General features: G+C 38.7%; 1 long non-coding RNA gene across 1 annotated transcript in view; it reads right to left on the bottom strand.

Annotated features, from left to right (window-relative positions):
* The window catches only part of LOC115898373, a 214,959-nt gene that overhangs the window by 50,887 nt on the left and 140,651 nt on the right, over positions 1-23,421 (bottom strand). Inside the window, exon 2 of the long non-coding RNA XR_004058110.1 lies at positions 20,315-20,408. This is a non-coding gene — a long non-coding RNA (uncharacterized LOC115898373). The remainder of the gene's footprint in view (positions 1-20,314; positions 20,409-23,421) is intronic.

The raw sequence follows: 23,421 nt of genomic DNA, 5'->3' as shown, positions 1-23,421 counted from the left end.
AAAGTATATTAGTATTTATTGCTGTATAACAAATTACTCTAAAACTTAGCAGCTTAAAACAACAAACATTTATTTCCTCATGGTTTCTTTTGGGCAGGTATTCCAGCACAGCTTAGCTAGTTGTCTCTGGCTCAAAGTCTCATACAAGATTCAAGTCAAGCTATCAGCCAGGGATGCAGTCTCACTGAAAGACCTGACTGGGGATGAAGAAGTGGTTTCCAAGCTCATTCACATTGGTGTGAATAAGGCTTGATCCCATGCAATGAGGGTTTCTCCACAGGGCTGTTCTAGGTCATAGGAGCTGGCTTCCTCCAAGGCTAGTGATCCAAGAGTGGCCAGGGCAGGAGACAAAGTCTTTTCATAATCTTATCTCAGAAGTGACAGCCTAGCTCATGTTCTTTATTCATTTGTTAGAAGTGAGTTAATAAATTCCACTCACATTCAAGAGGAGAGAATCATACCAGAGTGTGACTACTGGAAAGCAAGAATCACTGGGGACCATCTTAGAGGCTGCCTTACTTGTCCAGGCTGCTATAACAAAACTGTCATAGACCGGGGATTTAAACAACAACAAACATTTATTTCTTACAGTTCTGGAGGCTGGGAAATCCAAAATCAAGCCTCCAGAAGATTTGGTGTGTGGCAAGGTCTCACTTTTTGGTTCATAGATGTCCATCTTCTCTCTGTGTCCTCACATGGTGGAAAAGGTAAAAGGCTTTCTTGGGTCCTTTTGTAAGGGCACCAATCCCTTATGCGCTCCACTGTCTTGGTCTAATTACCTTCCAAAGCCCTACCTCCTAATGCCATCACATTGAGGGTTAGGATTTCAACATATACATTTTGAGAGGACACAAACATTCAGTTCATTAAAGAGACTGCCTACCCCAAAAGCGGTGGTGAAAGATTCTAGGATTTGTTGCTGCTGAGTTGTTTTCATCCCTAGGGCAAAGGAGGAAGGCGTGAGAGAAGTTTCCAGAACCTCAATGATTAGATCCATGTGAGGAGGACAGTCTTGAGAGACATCCTTGGGTCAAGGGAACAGATATTCCCACATGACCCCCTGGAAGAGCTAGGAGAATAAATACCCTGACCTTCTTCTCTCTCCCTTCATCTCTTGCTGGGTCTATCAGTACCCAGTGAGATGCATAATGCCAGAGAGCACAGTAATTCAGTTCACACATGTCAGACTGCCAAGGCTGAGAGTGGCTACAGAGTGGGTCTGCAGGGCAGACAGAAGACATCCAGCATATTATGCTTCTGTATCTGGAAAATTTCCTCCCAGGGAATCTGTGTTTAAAAGACTGATTTGAATTATTTGGTTTTTAAAGTATGAGTTATATTAACAACTACATTATAAATTCCAAGTCAGCAGAGATGAAGACACATTCGTCTTTGAACACACTGCATGCACTACCTTGCCTGTGCTAAAATAGGTTCTCAAAAATCACAACCATATTATTTGAGAGCTGGAAGGAACCTTATAGATATTTATTTAGTAAACACTCTTATTTTAGGGATGAGAAAATTGCTGAGATGTTAAGTGAATTGCCTAAGATCACACAATGCTAAGCCCACATGTTCCAACACTATCTATAATTTACTAATTCCTTAACAATAATGATAATAATAATAACAAATTACAAGTGCATAATATTTTATAGCTCACAAAGAGCTTCCACCCACCTCATCTCCCTTGACTTTCACAATAATCCTGAGGTACTTGAAAGGTAGATGTTATTATTTTCATTTTACAACGAAGAAAATGACCTACATAATAGCTATTTTCAACAGAACAAAAAGTCACATAATAAGCACAGAAAATAATCCGAAAGTTTGGGGGTTTTCAGATTCAGCCATTAAGTCCAATCAGATAGAATCATCTTCTCTAATTAGTTAAGGCAGTCCTCTGATATAGGTACTGAGGGGCCACTCAAGGAGAAACCAAGATGAGAACATCCTGTATGAAAGGGGTGAGTGCAGAGTGAAGTGAATCCCCATGGATTTCTAATGGGAGAAGGGATACAAAGTCCTGCTAAGGGGACTTCCCTCTCTACCACTCATGGAGCTGTTCCTGTGCTTCCTGGGGACACACCTATAGTGCTCTCCAGAAAAGGGGAATCTACACAAACAGCACACACACAAAAGCTCCAGCAAGATGTGGGGCAAAAGGAGGGTCTTGGGCACAACCTTGTGTAAGATGAAGCTTATACCATTGTACTAGTTATCTATCATTATATAACAAACCCCAAACCTTAATGGCTTAAAACAATAACTTTTTGTTATTAGAGCTCACAATTTCACGGGTCCAGAATTCAGGCAGGGTTCTGTTGGGCAATTTTTCTGTTTCACATGGCAATGACTGGGTTGATTCAGTGGTAGTCAGCTTGCAGCTGGTCTGGTCTGGATGGGTTAAGAGACATCACTCACATAACTGATGTCTCAGTGAACAGCCTGAAGGCTGAACTCAAATTTGCCACCATCCCTTTCCAGGTAGTTTCAGGGCCCTCTTTAAGGTATCTCCAGTAGGGTAGCTGGATTTCTTACATGGCTTCTTGAGACTCCAAAAGACTTAGGAAGAAGTTGTTAGCCTTTTCTCAGGAACTAGGCCTAGAAGTGCCCTAGCATTAGTTTGGGTGCACAATCTTAGTCAAAGAAGTTACAAGCCGGCCTGATTCAGGGAGTGTCATTAAACAGGCTCTACCATTTGGTTAGAGGAATGCCAAAGAATTTATGACCATCTTTAATCCATGACAACTTTCCTCCATAAACTGCTCCTATTTTCTAAATTCCAATGTTTATATAGTTTCAATTTGAAGGAAATACCTAAGACACAAGCTGGGGTAATTTTTAGTTCTAGCAACATACATTTAATTGTAAAAATTTAAGACTCAGTTGGAGAGATAAGTTGAGACCACTGATCTCTCTAGTATAACTGGTATAAGTCTTGCTTCATCAACCTGAGTTTAAATAACATGTATTCACAATCTAAAAGATGAGTTCCTTTTTTTTTTTTTCCAAGCCTGGAGTACAGCCTCGGCTCATTGCAGTCTTCGCCTCCCAGGTTCAAACAATTCTCCTGCCTTAACCTCCTGAGTAGCTGGGATTACAGACCCCTGCCACCACGCCCAGGTAATTTTTATATTTTTAGTAGAGATGGGGTTTCATCATGTTGGCCGGGCAGGTCTCGAACTCCTGGCTTCAAGTGTTCCACCTGCCTTGGCCTCCCAAAGTGTAAAATATGATTTCTTAATCTTCCCAAACATCTACTTACCTTGTGTATTAGTTTGTTTTCATGCTGCTGATAAAGACATACCCAAGACTGGGTAATTAAGAAAGAAAAAAGATTTAATTGACTCACAGTTCCACGTGGCTGGGGAGGCCTCACAATCATGGCAGAAGGCAAGAAGGAGCAAAGTCACATCTTACATGGATGGCAGCAGGCAAAAATAAAGAACTTGTGCAGGGGAACTCCTCTTTACAAAACTGTCAGATCTCATGAGACTTATTCACTATCATGAGAACAGCATGGGAAAGACCCGCCCCCATGATTCAGTTACTTCCCACTGGGTCCCTCTCATGATATGTGGGAATTGTGGGAGTTACAATTCAAGATGAGATTTGGTTGGGGACACAGCCAAACCATATCACCTTGCAGTTATTTACAGATTCCCCATTCCATGCCTGGTGGATCAGCTCATTATCTCTGCCAAGGGCTTCTCCAACTCCTATGCCATCAAGATGAAGGACAAGCTGGAGCACATGGCAAAGTCTAACTGCTGATTTCCCCCATTGCTGCCCCCTAAAAGGGTGGCCCCTCCCCCAAAAAAGAGTCCCAGGCAAGCTTATTATATCTGTTGTTCACCCCTCTCTGTCAGGAGCTTGGGGTTGTCCCTCTACACAGGATTCTACAAGAGGCTTCTGCTGCTGTCACATCTCTAGTCTTGATGCTTTCTCCCAGACCCACCACCTGCAGTGATATCTTTGTACACATCATTAAGGACATTCATCATTGCTGCTATTTCAATCCCCATGGTGCTGTAAAGAATGGCTCTCCCTTTCTAAGTGAAAAGGACAAAGCTTCCTCCTTATTTTCCTTATTTTTTATTCTCACACAAGATGTATTCCATCATGAAGCTGCTCAAGTGCCAAATGTTGCCATGCTTCTCATTCCTCTACACAGAGCCATGAACCCCAGGATCCCTAAAACAGCCAGAGAAGCTGGCACTGGATGCATTTCAGCACCTGCTGGGCCGCCTGCTATGTCCAGATTTCCACTCACAGGCTTTGCTTTGAAAGAGTCGCTTCACAGTTTCCAATGCAAGGCCATTGTTGTTTGCTTGCAGAATATTCCTAATGGGCACCGAATGAAGCTTACCAATGTTGCTTTTAATTTTTTGGAAACAAAACCATTAAATTAATTCTTCTTTGTTATCAATACAATACATATTCATGACAAAAACTGTGGAGTTTCCAGATAAGCTGTTTGCTTTCCAGACAAGCTGTTGCTCAAACTCTGTTTGAGAGTAAAGATAATATTAACAAGAGATAGATTCTGTTAACATTTTGGCAAATGTTTTCTCATATTTTTAAGGTGTATAAATAAATATGAATATATATGGACCATATTATACATTGTTTTACAAACAGCCTTTTCACTTGACAAACTATCTTGAACATTTTCAGTATTTATAATCTTGAAGATCATCATTTTAAATGGCTGGATAATATTTCATTTTGTGGATGCCAAAAGACTATTTCACCACTTATTTGTTGATGAAAATGTAGGTTGCTTTACTCTTTCCCTCTTATAAATAATGCTATGTGGAAAATGCTTATAAATGTATTTTAAAATACACATTCATTTCTCCCTTAAAATCAGCCCCAAATCCCTTCATTTGTAATTGTTCGGTCAAAGAGTTTGCCAATTTTTGAAACTTATGATACAAGTTCCATTGTAAAAGGGGTTCAAATATTCTTGGGCACTAGCAGCATATAAAGTGGACATTCTCATAATTTTTAACTTTTGTCACCAGATGAAAAATTGCATTTTGTTGCTTTGTATTTCTTAAATATCTGGTTAGATGGAAACTTTTTCCATATTTTACTGATCATTTTTATTTCTTATTTTGTCAATTATTTTTTTCATTTATCCACTCAAAAATATTTATCAAATACATAATATGTGTCAGATAGATTATTCCTTATCTCTTTTTCCAGCCAGCTATTGGGAGGCTTCTAAACCTTTTAATAATTTGCATCAGCTCTTATATGATGAAGATATTGCCTCTCCTAGCATACACCTTTTTCCAGTTTTGCTTGTCTTTAATGATTTTATATCTTTTTTAATATACAGAGAGTTTATATTTTAATGTAACCAAATGCTAAAACTTATTGTGTGTGTGTGCCTGTGCCTCTGTGTGTGTGTGTGTGTGTCTTTATACTTAGAAATGTCCTTACTATGAATGAAGAAATGAAAGAGAGCAGAATGCTTAGAATCATTAAGCTGATGTTACGTCCTCAAAGATTCTGTTATTAAATGAAATAGACTGGTGTGGCTACAATGATTTGGAATATAGTTCAAATATTATTACAATGTATTCTAAAAGCTGTTGATTTCTGATAGCTTGATGGAATCTGAGATTGATGTAATTAATATTAAGAACTTGTCTATATCACATCTTTGGAACCATAATTACATCTGGGTAACGTCTTTACCTTGTCAAAATCCCTCTGGCAGCCTCATCTATTTCTAAATAAAATGAGAAAATGGAAGAGAATAAAATTACATTTGTAGTATTATTGATTATAGAAATAATGTATTTTAAACTTGCAATTCTGAGCATAATCTCATCATGTAAATGCCACTATCCAGAAAGCCTTCCATGACTGTAGCAAGGATTATATGATTCTTGAACACTTTGTCATATCTCCTCATTCTTCTCTTTCCAGTCACATACAGAAATGGTGACTTAAAATTACTCAGATTTGTGGAATCGCTGGTTTCATGTTGGCCTCTGCTATACCACAAACTCCGCAAGGGACACCTGTTTTGCTGATCACTGTTTCCCCAGGACCTAAAAGAGCACTGCAAGATGCTTGCAATGCAAAAGTACTGAATCAATAAACGAGCAAATGGACCAAAGAAGTCCATTCTATGTGGGTGTGGGCTTTCTGTCTTACCTTTTGAGTCACGTGGAAGGAAAAAGTGGGAAAGATTGACAATTCAGTTTTCTGCTTTACTTGAAAGAGAAAGAAGAGAGAATGACACACTAGTATGCACTGTCATTGTAACTGGCAGCAACTCTAATTAGACATGGGTCAGGGGAAAGCCACAACCTGAGGCCCTGGGTCAAATCTAGGCATGCCGCTCATTTACACATCGATGGTTGCTTTCTGGCCAACTGCAGAGCTGAGTAGTTCGTCCAGTTCACAAAGCTTAAAATTTTTATTATCTGACCTTTTACAGAAAGTTTGCTGACCTCTGCATTTGACAAGTGAGCACACTCAATAACATGATTCCCAATAGTTATATTAGCATTACTTTGCCATTGAGGAAATCCATGTCTGTGTGGCTTGAACCCTGTGTGGACCTATCTAATGAACAGGTCACTGCTAACGTGCCAGCCCAGGACGCTGCTGACTGAGGGAAGCTGGGGATGAACTTAATGGATTCCTTCCTGGACCCGGACAGAAAGGAGAACTCTATGCAGTGCCGTTAACTTTGCACTGCCTAACAGTGTACAGCAATAAAAGTCCAAAGCTTAAAAATTCCACGTACTACATTTCTGATCATTTTAATGTGAGAATATCCTTTTCTTATAGAAATTTGTTGTTCACGAAATTTGTCATTCAAAATCTCGACAAAACTGTCCTTATTTTCACAATAAAATGTTCTATCTGCAAATACCAGGGTCCTGAGTGCCATACATGAGGGGTTGTCCTTCTAGTTCTAAACACTGGTGACTTTTCCCGTGCAGGAGGCTTCCTCCTCCATATCCTGAATATATCCACTAGAGCTGCGAAAACCCTATCTCTCGTTAAGGATTTTAGATAACCATTTCCAACGCTGGGCATCATGATAGGATAGCAGAATTATGAAATGGTACCACAATCCCACCATTGAAAATAGGTGAGACCCATGTGGCACAAGACCCAGAAAAGAAAACAGGGGCAAAATAAAAAAAAAAAAAAATAAATAACACTAAGTAGCTGTCTGTCGGCTGTGCTCAAAAACCTAAACAATGATGCTAGACTCTGGTAGATTGAGGATGGACTGTGTGGCTAAGTCTAGAGATTCAAGGCTGTCTTCCTTCTCTTCATTTGAAAATGCCCCTCCACCTGCACTCCCAAAACAGTCCCGGAGGAGATGAATGCAGAAAAAGACAGAGCAAGAGAAAGTCCTGTGCTTGCCTGGACCTCAGCACTGCAGAAGTCCATAATAGGGCAGGAATGTCAGAGAAGAGAGCACAGGAGGGAAATGGCCCTGGGGTATCTGAAGTCGTGGGTATTAGGTCTGATTCTGACTCGGGTGACCTGAGTGTAGAAGGGAAAAGAAAGAATGAACTCCCTCTGACCTTCTGGTGCCCAGTGATTTCAGACACTAGAAACAAAACCAGGAATGTATCCTGGAGCCTGGCTTTTGAGACCAGTATTCCTCCTACTTGTTGAGTGGGCATGGGGAAGAGTTAAGGAGACAACTTTACCTGGCATGGATGCACATGCTATTGGTCAGGAAAAGGCTACTTCTTCGGGCTAAAGTTGCAATGGGTAGAAGCAAAAGGAACTGGGCTTGATTTCCATCTATTACTCACAGAGACCACATGGGGCAGGGTGGCTTACCAAGGACAGAATTCAGATCACCTGGACATCTAAGACAAATGCTATGTTTACAGCGCCCCTTTAGATGGGAGGAAAATGGGACACAGGACTAAAGAACCTCTAAGGTCCTTTCTCGCTCTGATTGTTTGATAGCTGAAAGGCAGGTAGAGATAAGGAAACTGCCTTTGGAGGCAGGTACACTGAAGGAAGAGGCATATTCACAGAGAAACTGAACACAAAGGGGGAAGAAAATCTACAAAAACCAGGCACTCAGAAATAGAGCAGCTTATGACCATGGCGTATAGAATCTTATATTTTTAAGTAAACCCTGTGGGTCCACACATCAGGAAAACGAAGAGCCATGTTCAGAAAAACTTGCTTAAGGGTGGGGGAGATTGGATAATATAGGTTAGTTTGTCATCAACTTTGAGAAAATCTCCATTTGAACTTTTTGGCATTCCAAGTTAATTTCAGTTAAGGAAGGTAAAGGAATTTCATCCTTTAGAAGCATAGTTTTCATGGATAGTACTTGGCAAAAGAGGTTCAAAATGAGATTTATGGTATCATTGCTCCTAAGTAGCAACCAACAGCTCACCAACAGCGGAACTGAAATAATTATTTTTACCCAGGAACCCCATGTTTCTTGGTAACTATTGCCAGTAGCAGGGTACTTCTGTGAAACAAAAGAGCCAGGCAAAATAGATTTTTAAGGAAGAAGGAGGGTGATAAGGAGGAGGAAAAGAATTGTATGTTTACCTTAGGCAGGCAAAGTTTATTTGGAGTTGCAGTTCCTGTTTTTTTTTTGTTGTTGTTGTTTGTTTTAGTATTTATTTATTTATTTATTTATTTTGAGACAGAGTCTCACTCTGTCACCCAGGCTGGAGTGCAGTGGCCTGCCTCAGACTCCCGAGTAGCTGGGATTACAGGTGCACAGCACCATGCCTGGCTACTTTTTTTTTTTTTTCTTTTGTATTTTTAGCAGAGACAGGCTTTCACCACGTTAGTCAGGCTGGTCTTGAACTACTGACCTTGTGATCTGCCCGCCTCACCCTCCCAAAGTGCTGGAATTACAGGCGTGAGTCACCGCACCTGGCATTTACCTTGGTTCTAATGGGGTACTAGGAGATCAGTGCCCCACACCCCTCTTCTCCAGCCCGCCCTGCTCCACTGACTTCACTGCACAGAACCTCCCACTAGGATTCTTCCCTGTAGCGTACCTACTCCAGCTTGGAACCAAGAGGCAGCCCCATCGGTTTAATTATTTCTTACAACGGAGACAAGAGTTGTATTTTTAAGGATTATCGTTAGTAAATTAGAGCCAAAAAAGAAATTGAAAGAAAATGTGATTAGTTTGGAGCAAATAGTTGTTAGAAGCAATCTGAAACTTAATTGTTCACAGTCCTCACTTATTATTCCTCCTCATTAGCCTGTCTGAAGAGCTGGAACCTCAGGGTATCTTTGGGAATTTCCCTGTTTCTGCTTTTATTATCTCCTCCCTTTCCCCAGGGTTGGTGCTGGAATTAGTTAAGACTTTTGGGGCTCCTGGGATGGGGCTGTTGGAGGGGTGAATGTAGTTCTCTCTGTCAAGCAAAGTTTTCAGAAAATCCTTGATTAGCGGGAACCTGATGTTCATTACACACAGAGTCACACTCACTTGGAGAAGCAGCAGCTATTAGAGTGTCACAGGCTAGGAGCCTTTGATCATCCAGGCTGCTCACATGGGCAGAGGATCTTCTGGAAGCTGTCAATTGGGTTCTCTTGCATAAATATATCTTTTTAACAATGCCTGTTGAGATTCTTTAATTGGGCAATTGATACTAGAACAAAAAGATTAATATAAAATGATTCTAGAATGATGCCCACATGAAATTTACTGTAACAAATTAAGCAGGATTATGCAACTTAAGAGATGTATTAACTTTAGTTTTCATTTATAATGATAATGTGTGATTATAATAAAGCACTTTTATATATACAGAAAAATATGTAAAATTTATCTTCAAATCCATCATGTTTAGATAACCACCGTTAAGGTCATATATAGAGATTGTAATGTGGATTTTATATGTAATCTTCCGTTTTGCTCTTTTTCACTCAACACTTTAGCAATAGCATTTTCTCATGTCATCAAAACCATTAGAAAATATGCCTTTGATTTCCAAAACCATATGGAAACTACCATATGGAAAATATCATAATTTAAAAAATAATTATCTTACTCTTGAACATCTGGAATGTTTGCAAATTTATTATAAATAAGGGTGAATTTTCTACACATTCTTCTTTCAAATCTATGATTATAACTTTAACAAGGGGTGAAATTATGTAATCAATGGTTACACGTTGAAACAAGTTTTCAGGAATATTGTTCTAAATTTACTTTCAGTGAGGTTTTCCCAATTTGCTAACTTGCTTTTTAGCAAGATTTGACCCATTTGTATTCCCAACCTCACTCACCTAAGAGGGCCAGCCTCTCTACACTTGAATATTATTATTGCATTCATAAATACAATAACTCTGCTGGCAAAAAAAAAAAAAAAATTAACCTGCATTTCCTTGATCCACATAAAGATTGAACATTTATTTTAAATGACCTAGTTATATTTCTTTTCTTTCCTTTTCTCTCTTTTCTTTTCTTTTTTCTTTTTTCTTTTGAGATGGAGTCTCACTCTGTTGCCCAGCTTGGAGTATGGTGATGTGATCTTGGCTCACTGCAACCTCCACCTCCTGGGTTCAAGTGATTCTTCTGCCTCAGCCTCCTGAGTAGCTGGGATGACAGGTACAAGCCACCACATCTGGCAAATTTTTGTATTTTTAGTAGAGATGGGATTTCACCATATTGGCCAGGCTGGTCTCAAACTCCTGACCTCCTGATCCACTGCCTATGTTGGAAAAATTTCCAACACAGAGAAAAGCTGAAAGAAAATATAGTGATCAACTATATATCCGTTGCCTAGATTCAATAATTGCCAACATTTTGCTTCATTTGCTTTATCTATTCCCCTGAATTTTCAAGTTTGCTTCATTACAGCTCTCCCTTAGCCTGGGCTCAGAGCCACCAGATGTCAAAGCTGTTTGCAATGTTATCCTACGCAGGTATGACTGTCTTCTTTTGGGGATCCCTGGTTGAATATTGTATTTGTTCAACTCAGGTTAGGCTCTAGAGTGGCCTCTGCTGCTTTCAGGTGTTTATTTTCCAACTTTATGTCAACTGAAACCTTTTTGTAGTCTCTGTATTGTAGCCATGATGTAGATACTGATTCTGCATGATTATTTGTTCTCAAAGTTGGTGGCTTCTTCTTCTTCTTTTCCTTCCTTCTCCTCCTCCTCCTCCTCCTCCTCCTCCTCCTCTTCTTCTTCTTCTTCTTCTTCTTCTTCTTCTTTCTTCTTCTCCTTCTCCTTCTCCTTCTCCCTCTCCCTCTCCCTCTCCTTCTCCTTCTCCTTCTTCTTCCTCTTCTTCTTCTTCTTGAAAATGTGAGAAAAGATATTTAAGCAGCCACTAGTCAGGTACAGCAGTGTGTGCATGTAGTTTCAGTTATTTGTGCTGGGACTGCATGTGAACGCCTCTGTATGCAATGAGGCAGCAGGGCCACTTGAGCCATGGAGTCCAGAGGCTGTAGTGCATTATGATCATGCCTGTGGTAACCACAACCTGGGCAATTTAGTGAGATCCCATCTCTTAAAAAGAATATTAAGTTGCCACCATTATTCTATGGGAAACCTGGAAATGTCTGTCTTTCTGCTGATTTGTAAATGTCCTTTATACATAAAGAGGATTAGTTAGATATCACAAAGAGTACTCTTTCTGCTTATCTTTCTCTTTCTTTTTCAGGGTTTTTTTTTTTTTTTTTTTTCTGAGACAAAGTCTGACTCTGTCACCCAGGCTGGAGTACAGTGGTGTAATCTTGGCTCATTGCAACCTCCACTTCTCAGGCTCAAGCCATCCCCCCACCTTAGCCTCTGAAGTAGCTAGGACTACAGGTGCACCACTACCGTGCCCGCTCATGTTTGTATTTTTTTGCAGAGATAGAGGTCTCACCACGTTGCCCAGGCTGGTCTCTACCTCCTGGGTTCAAGTGATCCATCCACGTCGACCTCCCTAAGTGCTGGGATTACAGATGTAAGCCACCGCCACCGGTTACTCTGCGTATTGTTTCCTTGTAAAATTGTGTTAATAATCTAACACATCAGACTTTTAAAATTATAACTTGTCAAATTACTGTCAGATGTCAAATTAATGGGTACTTTTTAGTGATTTTTTTTATCTTTCACATGTGTGAGAAAGCATTTCCTGCCCAGAGATTAGGTCACTATTTGGCCATATTTTCTGGTGATTTTATCTCTCTCTTTCATTTATAATCTTTTAAAGTATCTGAAGTATGAGTGGTCTATAGAATACAGCAAGAATCTTCAGAGGCTTTTGCCCCCAAGTAGTTATTTTTCCACACAGTTGTCACATAAAAAATTGCTTCTTCAGTGATTTATGATCTTTCTTTACTATATGATTAAGTTCTTATTAATGTTTACTAGGGTCTATTTCAGAGATATGCACAGTGTTGTAAGGTTATTTATTATGACATTATTTATACTAGTGTAAATTGGAAAAAAAAAAGTTAGATTTTAACTTAGCAGTTATGTTACCACTGCCCAATGTAATACTATGTTGCAAAAATAATGTTACAGAGTGTATGTATTGATACATAAGGTTGTTTAATTTGTATTGTTAGGGACAAATGCAGTTTTTATATGTGTATGTACGTATGCCTATATGTTTAATCCTACGTTTTAAAACATTTATTTCTAGTCAGCCGTGGTGGCTCACACTTGTAATCCCAGCACTTTAGGAGGCTGCGGTGGGCAGATCACCTGAGGTCGGGAATTCGAGATCAGCCTGACAAACATGGAGAAACCCCGTGTCTACTAAAAATACAAAAAATTAGCTGGACATGGTGGTGGATGCCTGTAATCCAGCTACTCGGGAGGCTGAGGCAGGAGAATCAGTTGAACCCGGGAGGCAGAAGTTGCGGTGAGCCAAGATTGCGCCATTGCACTCCAGCCTGGGCAACAAGAGCGAAACTCTGCCTCAAAAAAAAAAAAAAAAAAAAAAATTATTTCGGAATATTTACATACAGACATACAGAGGCAAAAATCTGGAAGAATACTTTCAAGCTGAAACTGTTATCATCTTTGAGAGCTGGAGTTCTGGTTAGATTATTATTACTCTTATCTATATTCCTTGATTTTTCTACAATAAATATGTAATATTTGGAAAGCAATGTTATTTTGTTTCTGTGAAGTAATCATAACTAGATTAACATTTCGCTAAATTTCATTCCTGTGTATAGGATTAGATTCTGCTTTGGGTACGTTTATAATCATACTTAATTAACCTCTGGATCTGAGGAAAAGGCTTAATTTAAGGCCTATTTTTGTTCAACCATAGAATTATTATGATAATGAGAAATAATAATTCATAATGAAATTGTCTATTTTAAAGCCTCAGCCAGGTGCGGTGGCACATACCTGTAGTCTCAGCACTTTGGAAAGCCTAGGCAGGAGGATCACTTGAGGCCAGGAGTTTGAGACCAGCCTGTGGAACACAGCAAGACCCATCTCTACAAAAAAATCCCACAAAAAATTAGCCAGGCATGGTGGTGCTGGCCTGTAGACCCAGCTACTTGGAGTGGGAGCTGAGGTGGGATACACTGAGCTATGATGCACTCCAACTGGGGCAAAGAGCAAGACCCCATCTCAAGAAAAAAAAAAAAGCACTATCACTAGGCCAGGGTGGATGTATCCTCACCAATTTTGAGTGGAATAGACATAGTCAATTCAATTGGTTCCGGGGTTTTAGAGTGATTTATCTTTTCAGACTTTCCTGGTACATTGGGAGTGGTTCTCTTGATCACTGCTCAGGATAGGTGCCAGCTTCTACCATTCCAGCAAGATCTTTGTGTTGGGTTTTCATTTAAAAAATTATTATTTTTTTTGTCTGTGAAGATATGTCTCAAAGAACAGTTCTTTTCAAGGTAAGCCCTCACATATCTAATAATATCATTCTGTTGTCTTCACATATGGAAAGAAACTTAGCTTTGCACAAAATTCTTTTGTTTTTTGTTGAGACGGAGTCTCGCTCTGTCGCCCAGGCTGGAGTGCAGTGGCCGGATCTCAGCTCACTGCAAGCTCCACCTTCCGGGTTCCCGCCTTTCTCCTGCCTCAGCCTCCCGAGTAGCTGGGACTACAGGTGCCCGCCACCTCGCCCGGCTAGTTTTTTGTATTTTTTAGTAGAGACGGGGTTTCACCATGTTCGCCAGGGTGGTCTCGATCTTCTGACCTTGTGATCCGCCCACCTTGGCCTCCGAAAGTGCTGGGATTACAGGCTTGAGCCACCGCGCCCGGCCGCACAAAATTCTTGAGACACAACCTTTTCCCTTCAGAATCCTGCAGCTGTTGCAGCCTTGTCTTCTAGTGGAATTGGCTCCCTTTTTAGATAGCCTATAATTTCTTTCTGGCAGCTCTTAAGAAAAAGAGTTTTATTTTTTTAAACAAATCCATCTTATTCAAATATTCTGTGAGTATATATTTAGGTGTGCATCTATGTTCCTCAATTCTGTCTGGTATAAGTAAGTATAATACTTTCTGTGTGCATAAAACAGAATTAGACGCTTTTGGTTCATTTATTTTTCTTGATATATTCTCTGCAATTACACGTTTGTTGCTTCTTTACAATGCCCTGATGTCTTCCTTAATACCAACTATAATTATACATGGAGTCTATACTTTTTGTTGGTTGCTGTTGCTTTTGTTTCTTTTGTCCTCCTTTTTTTTTTTTTTTTTTTTTTTTTTGGTCTTACCATTTCATTTGCTTTGTCCTGTCTCTGAATTCTGGGAGAACAGTTCAAATTGTCTTGTGTATTAATGATTACATTGACCTTAGCATCATTTATATTCTATCAGTGCTAATGATGTATTTATGGCTTCCTGTTACATATTTATTTTTCTGGGATTAATTTCTTACAGGATCCAGCTTGACTTTTTTCAATGTATTTCACTGCTTTTTAACTTTGTTGTCTTTCTTTAGATGTTCTGTTCTTTCACAGAAGTCAAGGTTTTCTGATGCTATTCAGGAAGGTTTTTGTTGTTGTTCTATTCTAGTTCCAGTAAAAGATCATGTAAATGATTAGAACACACAGACACACAGAGGAAAACAACACACACTGGGGTCTTTTGGAGGGTGGAGGGTGGGAGGAGGGAGAGGATCAGTTAAAACAGCTCGTGGGTACGAGGCTCAATACCCGAGTGATGAAATGATCCATACAACCAACTCCCATGACAAAGTTTACCTAGGTAACAAATCTGCACTTGTACCCCTGAACTTAAAACAAAAGTTAAAAAAAAAAAAAAAAAAAAGGAATCACATTCTGAGACTTTCTCTTCAGTGTTTAGCATGAATGAATTCTGCTTTTCCTTTTACTGCTCTGCTTTTATTTTTGTTTTGTTGTTTTTCCATAGGGGCCATTATTTATCTCATGGTAGAGCTTACTGCAGAGAGGGTAATTGTTCTTAGCCCCAACAGCTGTTCACTGAGGTGCTGATTTCATGCTCTCCCGAGATCTACAGCTGGATGGAAGCTTGATGGCCACGTTTCTAATCTAATTCCCGATATCCAACTGATTCTCATATTTTGTGATATTTCTAAATTGAATTGAAAGGTTTTTCTGGACTGCAGGTTACAGAGTTAGGCCATATGCTGTCGAAGTTTGTTATTTGGCTAGCACAGTATTTTTGATCTGTTTCATATTATTCTTAAAGATTTAGTATTTTTATTTTAATTAGTTTAAATGCACGAAAGGCAAAGATATTAAAGGCACAGTTATTTGAATTTTTATGTTTCTATACACATGTTTCACCACCACTCAGGTGAAGATATAGGCTTTGTGCCTCTTCCCGATCAATAACTCTCGTTCTAGCAGTAACCACTGTTCTGACTTCTTTCTACAATCAGTTTGCCTGTTCTTGAGCTTTTCTAAGGTGGACTCACACAGTATGTACTCAGTTGTGTTTGACACTTAGAATTCACCATTATATTAGGGATATTCATTTATTTTGGCACATTTAATAGTAGTTTGTTCTTTTTCATTGCTGTATAATATTGCATTGTTAGGGAATGTCACAGTTTGTTTCTCTTATCTTCTGTTGGTGAGCATCGGGGGTTTCCACTTTGGTGCTCTGATGAATAAAGGTGTTATGAACATCCTTGTATGTTTTTCATGTTGGATATTATTGACTTCTCTTTAGTATATACCTGGGAGCACAAATGATGCATTGGGAATGTGTGCACAGTAATTTTGTTGCCATTTTTAATTAAACTTTTAATTCTGAGATAATTGTAGATTCACATGCAGTTGTAAGAAATAATACAGACAAATCGCAGGTACTGTTAATCCAGTTTCCACCAATGGGTACATATCGCAAAAGTGTAGTACAACATTACAACCCAGATTTTGACACTGATGCAGTCAAGATACAGAACACTCTAACACGGAAAAGCTTCCTCGTGTTGTCCTTTTGTAGTCACACCTACTTCCCCCTCCTTCTCCCTCCTTAAACCTGGGCAACCACTACTCTGTTCCCCATTTCAATAATTCTGTCATTTCAAGAGTGTTACATAAATGAATATGCAACTTCTCGTGGTTGATCCTTTTGACTCAGCATAATTCTCTAGAGAGTCTTCCAGGTAATTGTGCTTGTTGATAATTTGTTGCTTTTTATTGCTGAGTTGTGTTTCTTGGTAGGGAGGCACCACATTTTGGTAAACATTTGCCTACCGAAGGACATCTGAGTTGCTTATGGTTTTTGGCTGTTAAGAATAAAGCTGTTGACCTGGTGCAGTGTCTCATGCCTGTAATCCCAGCACTTTAGGAGGCTGAGGCAGGCGGATCACGAGGTCAGGAGATCGAGACCCTCCTGGCTAATATGGTGAAACCCCATCTCTACTAAAAATACAAAAAAAAAGAAAAAAATTGGCCGGGCGTGGTGGCGGGCGCCTGTAGTCCAAGCTACTCAGGAGGCTGAGGTAAGAGAATGGCGTGAGCCCGGGAAGTACAGCTTGCAGTGAGCTGAGACAGCTCCACTGCACTCCAGCCTGTGCAACAGAGCAAAACTCCGTCTCAAAAACAAACAAAAAGGAATACAGCTGTTATGAATATTTGTGTACAGATTTTTGTAAGAATGTACATTTTTATTTTTGGAGAATAAATGCCCCAGAATGCAATTGCTGGGTTGTATGGTAGTTTCATATTTAGTTTGTTAAGAAACTGCAAAACTATTTTCAGGAGTAGTTGTACCATCTGAAACTCTCATCGGCAATGTACAAGTGATCTAATTTCTCCTTGCCAGCATTCGTTGTTGTCATTATTTTTTGTTTTAGCCAGTCTGATAAATGTTCAGTGCTATCTCCTTATAATTTTAGTGTGAATTGCCCTAATGGCTAATGACACGGAACATCTTTTCTTGTGCTTATCATCATTTGCGTATCCTCTTCAGTGAAATGTCCCTTCAGGTCTTCTGCTCCTTTTCTGTTTTTTAACTGTTGAGTTTTTTAGAATTCTAGACACTCATCCTTTAACATATATACGGTTCGCAAATATTTTCTTCCACCCTGTAGCTTGTCTTTTTATCTACTTAACAGGGCCTTTTACTGAGCAAAAGATTTTAATGTTGATGAAATCCAGTTTATCAATTTCACCTCTCATGGGTCGTACTTTGGTGTCAAATCTAAAAACTCTGCCTAGCACTAAATCCTGAAAATGTTATCCTGTTTTTAAATAAAATTTTATGGTTTTACATTTTACATTTAAATCTATGATCCATTTGAGTTAATTTTTTGTACAAGGTGTGAAGTTTAGGTTGAAGTTCAATTTTTTCACTTATGGTTGTCCAAATGCTCCAGCATTATTTGTTTAAAAAGTTATCCTTCCTCCATTGAATTGCTTTTGCACCTTTGTAAAAAATCAGCTGGAAATATTTGTATGGATCTATTTCTGGGTTCTGTGTTGTGCTCCATTGGCCTATGTGTCTATCCCTTTGCCCATAGCATACAGTGTTGCTTACTGTAGTTACTGCAGTTATATTAATACAATGAACTTTGAAATTGGATAGACTAATTTCTCCTACTTTTTTCTTCTTTTTCAAAAAATATTTTAGCTATACAAGTTCCTTTGCGTTTTCACATAAATTTTATAATAATCGTGTCTATATTTAAATAACATTTTATTGAGATTTGCATAGGAAATATGTATATCGTTTTTGGGGCAATTGACATCTTCAAACCATCGAATCTTCCAGTTCATGGGCATTTTCATCTCCTCATTTATTTACATATATTTATATTTATTTCACCAACATTTGGTGGTTTTTAGAGTATAAGCCTTGCACATATTTTATTAAATTTACATCTAAGTTGGCCGGGTGCGGTGGCTCAAGCCTGTAATCCCAGCACTTTAGGAGGCCAAGATGGGCAGATCACTAAAGGTCGGGAGTTCGTGACCAGCTGGCCAACATGGTGAAACCCTGTCTGTACTAAAAATACAAAAATTAGCTGGGCATGATGGTGGGCACCTGTAATCTCAGCTACTTGGGTAGCCGAGGCAGGAGAATCTCTTGAACCAGGGAGGCAGAGGTTGCAGTGAACTGAGATTGCACCACTGCACTCCAGTCTGGATAACACAGTGAGACTCCATCTCAAAACAGAAACAGAAACAAAACAAAACAAAATTTACACTTAAGTATTTTATTTTCCTAAGCCAATACTATCTTAATTGGTGTTGTATGTTGAATTTCAATGCCCAACATTTGGCCATTTGGATTTGTTCACTGGTAAATCTTTTTTAATATTGTTATCTTGTCTCTCTTGAAACAAATCTTTCAAATTTTCAAATTCTTTTTGTGTTATGTCTTCATTTTTATACAATTTAGGTTACAAAAGTTGCCAAAATATTACAAATAATTCCTATATACCCATCACCCTGCTTGCCTAAATGAAAACAAATTTCTCATAATCACAGTACAATTATCGAAACCAGGAAGTTAGCTTTGATATGCTACTGTTCATTAATCTACACACTGTAGTCAAAATTTTCCAACTGTAAAAATTTAGTATTGTCCCACTACTGCTCTTTTCCAGGATCCAATCTCGAATCCCACATTTCATTTACTTTTCATTTCTTCCCTAGTCTGGAAGAGTTCCTCAGTGTTTCTTTCCTTTCATGGCCTTGACGATATTAAAGAGTATTGGCCATTTAGTTTCACCTCTTGTAAATTTATATGTTAACACACATATAACACACACATATACACTGTAACTGAAATATAGACACACGTATAGCTAAATACAGCGCTCACAATCAATAATAAAGTAACTGTCTTTTGTTTTTCTTTTATGGAAGATATAGGCTCTATGTTCAACCTCAAGAATCTCTGCTTTTTAAATTTTAGAAGAAAATTTAAAATGGCTGTCATCGATCTCCTTTCTTTCTTCTTTCTCTCTGCATCCTTCCTTCCTTCCTTTTTTTCTTTTTGTGTTTTCCTTTTCCTTCCTTCATTTTACAATATAGATCATTGTTTTAAAAATATAAAAGATTAATCAATTTTATTAGGACAATTCTACTCATCCATACATATTTAAGTGGATATATTGTCTACTCTCAGTCTTCTTTCAGGTATATTTCCTTCATTTTTGGTTTCTTTCATTTATTTTATTTACTCTGTTACACTGTTTGTTCTAGAAATGTTCCTGTGTTTTATTTTTTTAACTTTTGAAATGGAAACTTCCAATCATACAGAAAAGTAGAGAGGATAGTATAATGTACTGCCAGGTACTCATCACCCAATGTCATCAATTATCACTATATTTTTCTGAATCATTTTAAAGCAAATCTCTATATATTATTGCACCCAGAATTACTTCAGTATGTGTTTATCATAGAGATTCTTTTTACCATAATTATCATATCATACCTAATAAAAGAAGCAATACTTCTTTTATATCACTTAATATTTAAATTCCATACAGTGCATATTTAAATTCTCCAATTCTCTCAAAATATCTCTTTTACAATTGGTTTGTTTGAATCAGCATACATACAAATTTGACACAATGCATTTGGTTATAATTCTAATTCTTTCTCTCTCTTTTTTCTTTTAATGATGTCCTTGTTTCCCTTTGCGAAACCATTGATATTCTGCAGAAACAAAGTTATTCGTAGCCTGGAAAATTCTACATTCCATAATTGGTTCATTGTACGATCACAGTATTGTTAACTCATTCCTCTATCTCTGTTTATATAATAAATTACCACAAACTCAGCAGCTCAAAACAACACATATTTATTACCTCACTGTTTCTGTGGATTAGAAGTCCAGGCAGGACCTAGAGAGATCAACTTAGGGTTTCACAAAGCTGCCATTAAGGTGTTGGCCAGGTCTGGGTTCTTACCTGAGGCTCAGCTAGGGAAGCAACTGCTTCTCCATTCGTATGGTTGTTGATAGCGTTCAATCCCTTGCAGCTGGAGGATGCATAGCAGTTTGCTCTGTTGAGAAGAGTAAGAATGAGAGATTTTGGTTGCAGGCAATAGAGGCCAACTCTCAATAATTTAAGCAAAAGAGCAATTTATTGGCAGGATTTCGATGGTTAATAGGACTGACAGAAATCCTGGAATGAAGATCAGGTCAGAAACAAGGTAGAAACCAGGGCTACTCTCTAGCTCTGTGCATCAGGAATTGGTAACAGTCACATCACGGTGCTGATGCTGGAAGGAAGGAAGGGTAATTTACAAAGAAAAAGATGCTGATGCTCCAGCTATGCCTTTTCGTCTCAGATTGCTCTGCTCAAGATCCAAAGCCCCCACATCAGAGCCTTAGCCCGGCTTAGAAAAGTCAGGCAGCGCAGAGTGATTTGCATCCTCACCAACCTGGCACACCACAGGGAAAAGAAGGTTTCCTAAAAGGAAAAAGGAGTGCAATTACTGAAATGAAAATGAGGGGAAACAGAGTTGCAAAAAACAGCAAAAGTCCGCTATAAACCTTTAACTGGCTATCTTAACTGTAATTGGAAGAGCCATGCTCTGTGGCCTTGCTGAGTTGTCAGGGGGAAGTGCAGAGAACCAGTGCTTCCCTCTAGCATCCTTTGCTCCTATCTGTCTCTGCTAGCAAGTACCATTTTTTAACAGCTTGGATTGCTTTATGTGCAACCAGTGCTACCAGTTAACATCCTGCACTCTGTTTCCTCTGAGTGCACTTTCTAGTGTACTTTCTGTATTTGGGGTTGTTACATATTCAAGATGGACTCTATATTTTTTTACGAATTTTTAAAGATTATCATATAACCATTATGTATATGTATGAAGTACAATGTAATGTTTTGATCTATGTATACACTATAGGAAATATTCAATCAAGCTAATTAATATATTCATCTACCCCATCAGCTTATGTTTTTGGTGGTGAAGATGTTAAATGGTTATGATATATCTTTATATATCCATGTTTGTCATGTATGATCTACTGTCTGTGATGGCCAATGAGATCCTCAGATCTTTGATGAGATGTCCAGAAATGGACACAGGTGCTCACGACTCCCCTTTTCCTCCTTCAGGACAAATGTCATCTCCTCAGAAAGTCCTCCTGTGCCACAGTATCTAAGTAGATCACTGTAACTACCACCCCATATTGCTTAGTTTCTTTGTAACCTTTATCACAAGCTGACAGCATTTTGTTTATTTATGTAAATGCTTATTTTCTGGCTCCCTCCATGAAGCCACAAGCTCCTTTTTTTAACCTTCTATACCTGGCATTTAGCAAAGGGCCCTGCACATTGGAGATGATCCTGTGACTTGAATGAATGAATGAGTGAATGAGGTAGGAACAAATATTCAGTTTTTATCACATTTCACCCTTTCTCTTAGAAAGACAGTTTTTGTTTTAAGTCTCTGGTCTAACACGAAGAAGAGCAACACGCTCTACAATTCATTTTGGAAAGCCAATTTTAGGTTTTAGGCAAATGATTGGTTTTGTTCAAGTAATTAATATATAAAACATAATACATAATACATTAAAACATAATGTATAACTCCTGAGTTGCTGGTATAAAATGCAGGATTGAAAACATTTGCATGTACTTGCTGAGATCATGCTGCCCTTCTATGTTTTATAAACTGCTGTCCATCCCTTTATACGTCCTGTTTTTTCTTTCTAAATGCTGCAATAATTTGAGTTGTTCACTAAATAATCAGAGTCAATAAAATAATTTTGACAGATTTCCTAACTGTACTCTGCACTGATTAAAATAAAAATAAAATGCTCTAACATCTTGGAAGGGTGAAATGTATAATACAGTATTCATTACTTAAAAGAAATAATGATTGTGACTTTAGTCCCACCAAATTACTGTCTGATGTGGTTTGGCTGTGTCCCCACCCAAATCTTGTCTTGAATTGTAGCTCCCATAATTCCCATGTGTTATGGGAGGGACCTGGTGGGAGAATATTGAATCGTGGGGGCAGTTTCCCCCATACTGTTCTCGTGGTAGTGAGTAAGTCTCACGAGAATTGATGGTGTTTATAAGGGGTTTCCCTTTCACTCGGCTCTCATTCTCTTTTGCCTGCTGCCATATAAGATGTATCTTTGTTCTTCCCTTGCCTTCTTCTATGATTGTGAGGCCTCCTCAGCCACGTGAACTGTGAGTCCATTAAAATTCTTTTTCTTTGTAAATTACCCAGTCTCGGTTATGTCTTTATCAGCAGTGTGGAAACAAACTAATACACTATCTCAGCATACTTCCATAGATAAGGTGAAAATTGCTCCCTGAAATTTAAATGGTACTGCTCAATCTTTCAGGAGACAACATAATGCATGTGACTGATTCCCAGCTACCCACTTTACTGGCATTGCCTACATTCAACATACAGAGAGCTGGGATGACAATGGAGCAACACAAAACTGTTTATGTGACAGGTAACTTCAGCTATGGTTATATGCTCTCATGTTAAGGAATCCAAAGATGTGAAAATACAAAATTGTAGAATAAATCATAAATTCATTTTACAAAGGATAACTTCTATTTAAAACGGATTTGCCACAAGAACTTCCACCTTTTCAACAACATACTACCTAAAATACATTTAGGTAATATATTACTAACTTGCTGGAGAGGAAGCTTACAAATGAGAAGGAAAAATGCATCCACTAAATTATTAAGAAACAATGAGACCGGGTGTGGTGGCTCACGCCTGTAATCCCAGCACTTTGGGAGGCTGAGGTGAGTGAATCAACTGAAATAGGGGGTTCAAGACCAGCCTGACCAACATGAAGAAACTCCATCTCTACTAAAAATACAAAACAGCCAGGTGTGGTGGCACATGCTTCTAATCCCAGCTACTAGGGAGGCTGAGGCAGGAGAACCACTTGAACCTGGGAGGTAGAGGTTGTAGTGAGCCAAGATTATGCCATTGCACTCCAGCTTGGGCAACATGAGTGAAACTCTGTCTCAAAAAAAAAAAAAAAAAAAAAAAAAGAAAGAAAAGAAACAATGAATGTCACAAGTTA

The sequence above is a fragment of the Rhinopithecus roxellana genome, chromosome 6 (genome assembly GCF_007565055.1).
Source record: "Rhinopithecus roxellana isolate Shanxi Qingling chromosome 6, ASM756505v1, whole genome shotgun sequence".
Lineage (NCBI taxonomy): Eukaryota > Metazoa > Chordata > Mammalia > Primates > Cercopithecidae > Rhinopithecus > Rhinopithecus roxellana.
The sequence above is the reverse complement of the archived record's forward strand: the minus strand, read 5'-3'. Positions and strand labels throughout refer to the sequence as shown.